The following is a 10,087-nucleotide window of genomic DNA, read 5'->3' on the forward strand; positions in this document are numbered from 1 at the left end:
CTTAGAAGGAGGGTCATCAATTGAAGCAGAAATATCACAACTCAAAAGCTTGTTCATGCTATCTGTGAAATATTCCGTCTTGACTTTCACTAAAAAAAATTCCAAATAGCTATAGCTCAAAGATAATGCCTTATCAATTCCATCAATTATAAAGTATTTAATTTTTAAGTTACCACTAAGAAAGGAAAAATGCCAATCATAGTATGATACTCCATTGGTGGGAAATTGTTAAGATCTTTCTAATTTTGGAGATGTTAAAGGATGAGAAAAGTTATGTTAGAATCAACGAAGTGCAAATTTGTCTTTGACTTGTTTTGCAAATCTTATTTACTTTATTTTTCACCTGTTTTTAACTACCTAGATACAAAAAAGCTCACCTGCTACATATTTAATCTTGTCAAGCTTGTGTGACTCGAGCAATAGTTTTAAGGCCAGCGACCTCCGTGTCTATCTTTCTGTCAGTCTGGGTGACACCACGATCTTGCTGGGCAAGCTTTTAAAACAGAGATTCATTAGTGTTAAACCACTTTGGATGCGTTCCCTCTGCTCTGCCAGTCCCAGAGGTCCTTCCCAAGAGGAATATTCCAGTATTCTCTCACAGAAGCTCTTTTAGGTTTCAGAGATCCCAGGTAAAACAAGATAGAGAAGTAATGCATGCCATGACTCAAAAACACAGAAGTCTCCATTCCTTATTATTCTCAATCACTGAGATTTAAACTCTCATTAAGATAATCAAATATTTTGTTAGATGCAAAAAAACTTAGGATACTGCACTTCTGGGTATATACCCCCCAAAATAGAAAACGGTCTCTAACAGCTATTTGGAAGCCCATGTTCACAGCAGCATTATTTACAATGGCCACAAGAAGGAAGCAACCCAAGTGTCCATTGACAGGATAATCAAAATGTGGTTATGTTCACACAATGGAAAAAAGGAAGGAAATTATGACACAAACTACAACACAGATGCCCTGGAGGACATTGTGCTCAGTGAAATAAGCAGCCACAAAAGGACAAATACTGTATGATTCCACCTGTATGAGGTCCCTAGAGTAGTCAAACCATAGAGACAGAAAGTAGAAGGGTGGCTGCCAGGGGCTGGGCAGGGTGGAACGGGCAGTTGGTGTTTCATAGGTGAGTTTCAGTCCTGTAAGATGAGAAGAGTCCTGTGGATGGATGGTGGTGATGGCTGCATAATAACGTGAATGTACCGAAGGCCACTGACCTGTACACTTAAAAATGGCTAAGATGGTAATTTTTATGTATTTCACAATTTAAGAAAAACCTGTGACATTAAACTTGCATACATCTATTAACACATTACTACACACAGCAGTAATCACATAAGATGAAGCAAAGATGAATAAAACTACTAAGTCTCATTTCTTACCAATGCCACCATTTCTGTCTTTATTTCCAGCAGCTTCCTTTCATTCAATGAATACTGAAACAAACAAGTAATGTAGGTCAGATTCTGATTTATTCTTTTCTCTCTCTCTCTTCTTCTCTGGTGCCATAAATATTCTGTCTCAGTACTTCCAAGAATATGTAATACTAGAAATCCCACCCCTTGGCATAAAGTAGCCAACTCACCCCTCTCCCTTGGATCTGCTTCTTGAGGTTTCTTCTGTATGTTCACTCACTGCTCCAGCATCTGGATTCCCTTTTGTCAGCCTTCACCTTTGTGCTACATGTTTATCTCCGCATCTCCTCTCTGGGAAGTCTAGGTTCCTCTCACTGTTAAAATAGCATTCATTCCCTGGGGCCAATTTAGATGGAGGCTGAGTCATGTGCTTTTTGGATTTGAGAAGGCTGAGAAAAGTAGGAAACAGTTTAATTTAGGAGTTATTCCACTGTAACTACAAACAAAACTGGTCATTACTTGAGGCTTAGACAAAAGATGGGAAAGGTAAAATTGGGAAAAAAATAGTTTCAAGGCAATACTATTCTGTGACACAGATATTGCCTTGTGATTATAAAACACAATGGAAATCAGTAGCTACAATTACACTAAACCATCACAAGTTGGCTTTAATTTGAAAAACAAAAGAAAACAAAACACTTGGACTTAGTCACAATGCAGTGTTACTAAAGGAACTGACTAGTTCTACCCAGAATTAAATTGGTGTCCTGCCTTTGGCTATTAATGTCTATGCAAATATTTAGGCAATTTGGTTGACATTGAAACCAAAATCAGGCATATCTCTTCAGTGGTGGGTATTAGCTTTTAACTGAGAAGATTCAAATTTGTAATTTAAGTGAATAATTTAAAATTCTTCACTAACATTGGACTAGGGGGAAAATTAATGCTTTTGAACTATCTAGACACTACCTGGTTATAAAATTTTCCCCTGGAACTACCAGGGGAGTAGGTTATTATTACTTCTAAGCATTGTTTAGAACAGAAAGGATGGAAAAACCTCAAAACCTCAAACTAAGGACTAGTATTAGGACCAAAGTATGTTCATCTTTCTCTTTATAAATGTCAGGGTTTCAGATGAGCAGAGAGCTATGCATCATATCACCACAAGAGGGTAGGATGCAACTGCATTTTCTGTATGCCTTCAAACTCCAGTCGTTACATCATCAATGTTGATTCAGTCCCAAGAGAAAAGAAAGGCCTAAATTTTAACACTACCATGATTTTTAACATCACATCTATGTGCTCCATCTCCTTGCACCCCACAGCAGTTTACAGGGCATCCTGCTTTTCAAACTGGTGGTAAATATTACCACAGTTCATTTAATTGAAACAATATTATAAGTTTATTATATAAGGGAATGAGAGGGTCAAATAACTTATCTTTATCAATGCATGTTTAATACATGCTAGCTGCATAACAGTATACTATACTGTCCTGCACTTCAAAATAATTCAAGTTTACTATTACCAAGAGCAACTTCTCAGCTGGTAATTCATTGGCTTTAATCCATGTTCACATTCCCAAGGTTCTTGTTCACAAAGCCAAAGAATGAGCTTCACAAACAGTCAAGGTAGGAGAGCAATGTACAGGCTTTTATTTAGAGATACAGTGAAAAGGCAGAGCTCCTGGCTCATGCCAGGAGGGGACAGGAGAGTCCGTAGTGGTGCGTTGTCTAGGGGGTTTTATTGGTAGCTGAGGATTTTTCGAGAACATGAAAAACTTAGGGGTGTGGACTTGTTAAATTGTCCCTGAATATTTAGAATTAATTTAACACAAGTAACTTCCTCTGATGATTTCTCCCTGAGATACCAGCATCTTGGTCTGGGAGCATATGAAACAAGGCCACCTGCTCAGCCCCCAAGGTGGGCTGAGGTATTGTTTGCTAAAGAGTAAGTTAAGAATTTCTAACGTCTTAACTTCTTGGGTATTAAAATGCAATCTTATCTTTAAGGTGGAATCCTTCCTGCCTTTTACTGTGTTGTTTATGCCTGGGCTTACTTGCTGAATTAGTTGCCCAGTTTGCAAAATCACTTCATCAGATCTGAAGGAGAAAGACTGCACATAAGCCTGGGCCTTTTAGCATGCTAAAGAGAACGTTACACATGATTATAAATGGTTAGCATAATAAAACATGTGCTCCTCTTCTTTACCTGGGGAACATTAACTGATTTCACTGAAGAATGATTCTAGAGCTCAATGTTTAACATAGAGTTTTAGTAGGGGGGTTTCCTTGCATGTAGTTACATTGCTCTGACTGCAAATATCCCACCCTGCCCCCTCCCGAGGCCCTCACCCTACCCTGACTACATCCACGGTCCCTGTCTCACCAGCTTGGTTAGCTACAGGCATCTTCCTAAATCAAGTGAATTCAGAATTTTTGCTAAATATACACCTATAAGGACAAAGGTAGCTGAAAGTGTTTCTAGATGTCACATGCAAGTGATTATTTTAGTGCTAGTAGGTGGTTTAATCTTCACTGTTGAAAAGTGTTTTGTGAATAAAAGGATAGATAATATGGGCATAATAATGGTTGTGAACAACAAACGTCAACTGTATATCCAGTTCTGTTAGTGAAAAATGCTTTTATCTGCTCTATTTCTCATTATGTCAAGAATAAAAAAGGTATCTAATTAGTGTTATCAAACCCAAATAAAGCTTGAACATGTAGATGGGTTAAACATCACTAGAGGCAACCCAACTCATCTCCCTTTTTTAAAGGTATCATTGATATACAATCTTATGAAGGTTTCACATGAGCAACGTTGTGGTTACTACATTAACCCATATTATCAAGTCCCTCCACATAGCCTATTGCAGTTGTAAGAATGAGAATAAGTTAGCATAAGAGTAGCCATCTTAAGGGCCTAGAAGCAGTTTTCTGAAGTTGTGACTTAAAAGAGAAAAAAAAACTGGAACTGAGTAAGGCCTTGGAAAACAAGTTAATCATGAACACCGGGATGGGGGCAGCTGTGGCCTTCGGTCAGCTAACCTTGGTCAGTTAATCCTACATACCAAGCTTATCGTGCAGAACCTCCCTAACAATTGAAGAGTGGTCTTATCTTGCTCTCGCTTAACCCCAGGATGTATGTCTTGCAAAGATAATGTGCAGCTGTGGAAAATTACTAAGAGTTAAGTGTTTTGAAAATGCCATATAAACCCTTGGTTTTGAGTGCTCGGGGTCCTTGTTGAGACCCGCTGCGTCGGGCTAACTTGGACCCCAGCTAGCTGGTTCCTGAATAAATTCCTCTTGCTTGTTGCATCAAGAGACGCCTTTCGTGAGTGATTTGGGGTGGCGTCCTCCTCTGGGAGAATCCAACATTTGGGGGCTCTTCCGGGATCTGCGCTCACCCCGCTTCACTCCCGAAGTCGCTCTTGGAGGAAGAGGTAAGATTAGTGGCACCTTGGGTTGTCTGTGTTCTGTTTTCTGTTTTTCAGTGAGACCGGTCAGAATTCTGAAAGGGTACCCGTGGTCTGGCAGCCGTCCCGGTCCCGTAAGGGGTCGCGACTGCGGTCGGTAGACGTTCTAGGAGCACCGCAGGCTGCAACCCTGGGGGACGCCTCGGGGAGGTTGGGGGGCCAGGGACGCCTGGTAGCCTCCCGTCTGTTTTTCCGGCGAAGTGAACCTGATGAGATAGGATTGATTTTTGGGCGCCGAGAGTATCAGCCCTCTGATTCCTTTCGGTTTCTGTTTGAGACTCTGAGGAGAACTAAACGCGGCCGCTGTGTGTCTAATTTGTGTGTGTCTTTGTTTTTTGTGTCTTTTACGTGTCTAATTATTGTTATACTGACAATGGGACAGGCAGTGACGACCCCCCTTAGCCTGATGTTAGATCATTGGACGGAAGTCAGAGCGAGGGCACATAACTTGTCAGTAGAAGTGAAAAAGAGACCTTGGCAGACTTTCTGTACCTCCGAATGGCCCACCTTCAATGTTGGGTGGCCCTTGGAGGGGACTTTTGATCTCCCCACTTTATTAGCAGTAAAAGCTGTTGTCTTCCAGGATTCGTCTCAAGGACACCCGGATCAGCAACCCTACATTGTAGTCTGGCAAGAGTTGGTGGAGAACCCCCCACCCTGGGTAAAGCCCTGGGTACAAAAGAAAATGGGCCCTCGAGTTTTAACTGCCCAGACTCAACCTCAGAAAAAGGAAAAAGAAACTACCAAAGTTTACCCCGATACTCAAGATTTGCTTATGGTTGATGATCCCCCTCCCCCTCCTTACCCTCCCGCCCCTACAGCACCCCCGGTGCCCCCAGCCCCGGCACTCCCAGCACCGCCAGCCCCGGCACCCTCAGTCCCTGATGCTGAGGCAGTGGGGCCGGCTCCAGGACCTGCCCAGGGAACTTGGCGCCGCCGAGGGGCCACCTTGGACCCACCGGGTATTTTTCCTCTCCGGTCTTATGGAGTTCCCATCCTTGGGGAAGAAGGGGACCCGCCTTTCCAACCTCTGCAATATTGGCCCTTCTCCTCTGCTGATTTGTATAATTGGAAACCGCAGAAACTAACTGGTCTGGTAGAGTCCCTGATGTTTTCCCACCAGCCCACCTGGGATGACTGTCAGCAGCTTTTGCAGGTGCTCTTCACCACGGAAGAGAGAGAGAGGATTCTCCTGGAGGCACGAAGGAATGTGCCTGGAACCGACGGGCGACCTTCGCAACTCCCTCATGACATAGAGAGGGGGTTCCCGTTGACTAGACCCAACTGGGACTTTAATTCTCCAGAAGGTAGGGAGCGACTAACCATCTATCGTCAGGCTCTGGTGGCAGGTCTCCGTGGGGCTGCAAGACGCCCCACCAATTTGGCCAAGGTAAGAGAGGTCAGCCAGGGAGCCACTGAAGCACCCGCAGTATTCTTAGAGCGCCTGATAGAAGCCTTCAGGCGGTATACTCCCTTTGATCCCACTTCTGAGGGGCATAGTGCTTCAGTGGCCCTTGCTTTTATCGGACAGTCGGCACCCGACATTAGAAAAAAACTTCAGAGATTGGAAGGCTTACAGGATTTGTCGCTGAGGGATTTGGTGAAAGAAGCAGAGAAAGTTTATCATAAGAGAGAGACTGAGGAAGAGAAGGAGTTAAGGAAGGAAAAGGAAAGGGAAAGTAAAGAAGAAAAGAGGGATAGGAAGTATGAGAGAAATTTAACAAAGATTTTGGCCGCAGTAGTAGAAAGTAAGGGACGCCCGCCCTCTAGTGGTAGAACTAGTAAGGCAGGGTCCCTGGGCAACTGACCTCCTTTGGATAAAGATCAGTGTGCGTACTGCAAGGAGAAGGGGCATTGGGTGAAAGAATGCCCTAAGAAACCACCGCGGGGACCTCCGAAGAAGGTGTTGTCTCTGCTAGAAGATGAGGATTAGGGAAGACGGGGCTCGGAGCCCCTCCCCGAGCCTAGGATAACTCTGAAGGTGGAGGGGCAACCCGTTGAGTTTCTGGTAGATACCGGTGCTCAACATTCAGTACTGACACAAGCTAGAGGCCCCCTTTCTAGCAAAAAGTCTTGGGTGTTCGGGGCCATGGGTCAGAGACAATATGCATGGACTACCCAAAGAACAGTGGACTTAGGAGTGGGACAAGTAAACCACTCATTCCTTGTTATACCGGAATGCCCTACACCCTTGTTAGGAAGAGACATCTTGACCAAAGTCAGGGCCCAAATATCCTTTCGGGCTGAAGATACCCGAGTGACTGATAGAGAGAAGAAACCTTTGGGCCTAAGTATTCTGTCCATAAGATTAGAAGACAAGTACCGCCTTTTTAAGGAACCAGAACCCTCCCGAGTTAATCAAAGGTGGCTTACTGAAGCCCGGAAGCAGACTGTGACGCAGATCCCGGTCCCTACTACTCCGCGCCAAGTCCGCGAATTTCTGGGAACAGCAGGTTTCTGTAGATTATGGATACCCGGATATGCCACCTTAGCCGCCCCCCTGTACCCCCTAACCAAAGGGGCAGCCCCGTTTGTTTGGGGACCTGAACAGCAACAGGCCTTTGATGAGATCAAGAAGGCCCTCCTGTCGGCACCCGCTCTGGCCTTGCCAGACGTGACTAAGCCGTTCGTCCTTTTTGTGGATGAACGGAGTGGAGTGGCTCAGGGAGTGTTGACCCAGCAATGGGGACCTTGGAAGAGACCTGTCGCCTATTTGTCAAAAAAATTAGACCCAGTAAGTAGCGGATGGCCTGCCTGTTTGAGAGTAGTGGTGGCCGTGGCCCTCCTAGTTAAAGATTCTGACAAACTGACACTGGGACAGAAACTTACTGTGGTTGCTCCGCATGCGTTGGAGAGTGTAATTCGGCAGCCACCCGAGAGATGGATGTCGAATGCCAGAATGACTCACTACCAAACCTTACTCCTGAATCGTGATCGTGTGGAGTTTGCCCCCCCTGCCATTCTAAACCCGGCCACTCTGCTTCCCGATTCAGGGAAGGAAGTGCTTCATACCTGCCAGGAAATCCTGGCTGAGGAGACAGGCACCCGCCAGGACTTGCAAGATCAGCCCTTAGGAGGACCGGGACTCCTGACTTGGTATACGGACGGGAGCAGTTACATCATGGATGGTAAGAGAATGGCTGGAGCTGCAGTAGTAGATGATGACCGGATTATATGGGCCAGTGGACTCCCAACGGGCACCTCTGCACAGCGAGCAGAACTCATCGCCCTAAGGATGGCAGAAGGTAAGAGACTTAACGTCTACACTGACAGCAGATACGCCTTTGCCACTGCTCATATACACAGGGCTATTTATAGACAGAGAGGGCTGTTAAATTCTGCCGGGAAAAATGTTAAAAACAAACAAGAGATTTTAGATTTGCTAGAAGCCATCCATAGGCCTAAGGAAGTAGCAATAATACATTGCCCTGGACATCAGAAAGATGACTCTCCAATAGCTCGAGGAAACCAGAGGGCAGACCAAGCCGCAAAGCAAGCGGCTCAGGGAATGAACATTTTGCCCCTCCAAGTGTGTCCGGAAGCCACCCACATTAAGAGCTTCCAGTATACACCTGAAGATCTCGTTTGTATAAACAAATTAGGGTTCAAAAATTTCTCGCCCCAAGAGATATACAAGTCTGAAGAAGGGAAAGTTGTCCTGCCCCAGAGAGAGGCAGAGGAATACTTAAGGCAATTACATCAATTGACACATCTGGGAGCAAAAAATCTAAAAACCTTGGTTCGAGATTCCCCTTATCATGTTATTGGATTAGGAAAATTGGCTGACGAGGTTGTAAAAAATTGTGTACCCTGTCAATTAGTAAACGTGAGCAAAAATCAAGCAATATCTGGAAAAAGACTTCGAGGAGATCGCCCAGGAGCTTATTGGGAAGTTGACTTCACTGAAATTAAGCCTGCTAAGTATGGATATAAGTACCTTCTAGTTTTCATAGACACATTTTCAGGATGGACAGAGGCGTTCCCCACAAAAACTGAGACAGCCCAGACGGTGTCTAAAAAGATCCTTGAAGAGATATTTCCCAGATTTGGGATCCCAAAGGTAATCGGCTCCAACAACGGCCCTGCCTTTGTTGCCCAGGTAAGTCAGGGATTGGCCAAGATCCTGGGGACGGATTGGAAATTGCATTGTGCATACAGGCCCCAGAGCTCAGGACAGGTAGAAAGGATGAACAGAACTCTAAAAAAGACCTTGACTAAATTGTCCATAGAGACTGGCTTATGTGATTGGTTAGTCCTCCTTCCCTTTGCCCTGTTTAGAGTCAAGAACACTCCCGGCTGCTTTGGACTAACGCCTTGTGAAATAATGTTTGGGGCCCCGGCCCCGCTTCAGTCAGCACATCTTCATACATTCCCTGAGTGTGCAACTAATAAGTTTTTGCTTGAAAGTTTACGAGCCTTGGAGGCTGTGCAGAAAGAGGTGTGGGCCTCCATCAAGGAAGCCTATCGGCCAGAGGACCTCTCAGTGCCTCACCAGTTCCAGGTGGGAGACCCCGTCTACGTGAGAAGGCACCGGACAGGAAACCTCGAGCCACGGTGGAAGGGACCTTTCATCGTCCTCCTGACTACTCCCACAGCTGTGAAAGTAGACGGCGTCTCTTCCTGGATACACGCTTCACATCTAAAGAAGGCACCCCCGTCGGACTCGGACTGGCGAGTAACTCGGACTGATAATCCTCTTAAGCTTCGCTTGTGTAAAAGGAACTATGTTGTTAGTAATTCTAATGCTCCTGCTGTTTCCAACCCCCCAGAGCCTTAATCCTCATGTCCCTTATCTGCTTACCTGGAAAGTAGGAAATGGGCAGACCCAAGAAGAGTATAATCACACCACCCATATTGCCCCTTTGGGCACTTGGTTCCCGGACTTATATTTTAATTTAGATAAAGTAGCTGACATAGACGGGATGGAAAGAGGAGACTGGCGGAAAAAGCAACGCCGAGTCTCTGTAAGTAAGAATAGATTTTATGCATGCCCAGGGTTTCGAACGGGAGCAGAAAGGCAGAAGTGTAGAGGAATTGAGTCCCTCTACTGTGCACAGTGGAGCTGTGTCACTTCCAATGACGGAGAAAAAAAAATGGGATGTGAGCCCGCAGCTTATCCACCTTTCCTTTGTTAGACCATGCACTCGAGTGAAGTACAGCCCCAATTGTAACTTACTTAGACTCAAATTTACAGAACAGGGAAAGAAAGACCCCCGATGGGGAACAGGAGGGTTGACTTGGGGACT

At 45.0% G+C, this 10,087-nt stretch overlaps 1 long non-coding RNA gene across 1 annotated transcript; it reads right to left on the reverse strand.

The window, feature by feature from the left end:
- Positions 1-376: 376 nt before the first annotated feature.
- Positions 377-4,236, reverse strand: LOC130681288 (uncharacterized). The gene is made up of 3 exons (XR_008994330.1): positions 1,594-4,236; positions 1,391-1,444; positions 377-493 (listed from the first exon to the last, which is right to left on the reverse strand). It is a non-coding gene; the product is annotated as an uncharacterized LOC130681288 (long non-coding RNA).
- Positions 4,237-10,087: the final 5,851 nt, after the last annotated feature.

Source organism: Manis pentadactyla, chromosome 16 (assembly GCF_030020395.1).
Source record: "Manis pentadactyla isolate mManPen7 chromosome 16, mManPen7.hap1, whole genome shotgun sequence".
In the NCBI taxonomy this organism is placed as follows: Eukaryota; Metazoa; Chordata; class Mammalia; order Pholidota; family Manidae; genus Manis; species Manis pentadactyla.